Below are 276 nucleotides of genomic sequence, written 5' to 3'. Positions count from 1 at the left end.
GAATGAGATCTTGCCACTTGCAATGATGTGGATGGAACTGGAGGGTATTATGCTGAGCGAAATAAACAGAGAAAGACATGTATCATATGACCTCACTGATATGAGGAATTCTTAATCTCAGGAAACAAACTGAGGGTTGCTGGAGTGGGGGATGGGGTGGAAGGGATGGAGTGACTGGGTAATAGACACTGGGGAGGGTATGTGCTCTGGTAAGCACTGTGAATTGTGCAAGACTGTTGAATCTCAGATCCGTACCTCTGAAAAATAATGCAATAT

Source organism: Leptonychotes weddellii, chromosome 9, assembly GCF_054177405.1.
Source record: "Leptonychotes weddellii isolate Sample4059 chromosome 9, ASM5417740v2, whole genome shotgun sequence".
Taxonomy (NCBI): domain Eukaryota; kingdom Metazoa; phylum Chordata; class Mammalia; order Carnivora; family Phocidae; genus Leptonychotes; species Leptonychotes weddellii.
This window is presented reverse-complemented; position numbering follows the sequence as displayed.